General features: G+C 37.5%; 1 pseudogene; it reads left to right on the forward strand.

The window, feature by feature from the left end:
* The first annotated feature begins 657 nt into the window (after positions 1-657).
* Positions 658-1,351, forward strand: LOC130053825 (uncharacterized; annotated as a pseudogene).

Here is a 1,351-nt window from a genome sequence, read left to right on the forward strand (position 1 = left end):
AGACTGGTCTCGCTTTTTCTACTGCTAAATGCTATCTATCGGGGCTCAGTTTTGTCATCAATTTATATGGCTGGCAGAATCCAGTTGATTCATTTATTATTAGGAAGTTAATGGCTGGGTACAAGAAAACTAATTTGTCTCGGGATATGAGAAAACCCATAACATTGCCTTTGTTGAAAAAAAATTGTCGATGGTTTGCCACATCTGTGTTTTTCCAATTTTGAAGCAACCATATTCCAGTCTGCCTTTACATTAGCTTTCTTTGCATTGCTTAGGGTGAGTGAAGTAGTGGCATTAGGTATTGAGCACGTTACTGTCTCTACTGAGGCCATTTCAGTTTTTATTAAAACATCCGAAACTGACCAAACTGGTTCAGGAGCATTTGTGCAGGTTCAAAAATCCAATGATACAATATTATTGTTTCAATCTTTGCAGAATTTTCTGCATTAAGCAGCCACATAAGGAGGGTGTCTTACTTTTCACATTTGAACTCCAAACCTTTGACTTAATACCAGTTTTCATCCATGTTGATCAAAGCTTTGCAGTTCTTGAATATTCAACTTCTGAATATAAAACTCACTCTTTTGGGGGGGGGGGGGGTGTTATTAAACAAATGGGAAGGTGGCAGTCAGCAGCGTACATAAGACCATTGGCACAATGAGTTTTTATTGAGTTACTGTCTGAATATGGACTTCTGTTAAAATTAAGACCAATTTTAACATTTTGAGTTTATACTTATCAATTTCAATTTTATGTTTAGATTCCATTTGGATACTAGGTTAATCAATTATTCACTGGGCGCATGTATATGCACGGAATGCTAATCGAGATCAACTTGGTCGAGAATCATCCACCATCTTATGGCATGGAATTCGTGGTATGGTTTGGGAGCAGTTATATCGCACAATCGAGTTTTTGTTGGCTCGTAATGAGGTACCAAAGATTATCATTATTCATTGTGGGGGCAACAATATTGGTCAGGCACACAATAAGCTAAGAGGCCTTCAAAAATATTTTAAGTCAACTTTGGCTAATATTGCTAACTTACTCCCCAAAACTTTTATTATTTGGTCTCACATTTTGCCTCGAAATAATTGGGTTAACTGCCTTGCGAACTCGGAAGGTCAGAAGTGTAGACGTAGGATTAATGGTGCATGTGCAACATTTGTCATCAATACGTTTCGGGGACGAGGTGCATCAATCAGACATCCAGATATAAAGGTTCTACACAAGGCATTGTTTAGAAAAGATGGAGTACATTTGTCCGATTTGGGCAATTTTTATCAATACTTTAAGGAATGCCCTGGATAATTTCATCCGTTGTAGTTTTGTTTCACCAACATTTCCTTAA

Source organism: Ostrea edulis, chromosome 4 (genome assembly GCF_947568905.1).
Source record: "Ostrea edulis chromosome 4, xbOstEdul1.1, whole genome shotgun sequence".
Lineage (NCBI taxonomy): Eukaryota > Metazoa > Mollusca > Bivalvia > Ostreida > Ostreidae > Ostrea > Ostrea edulis.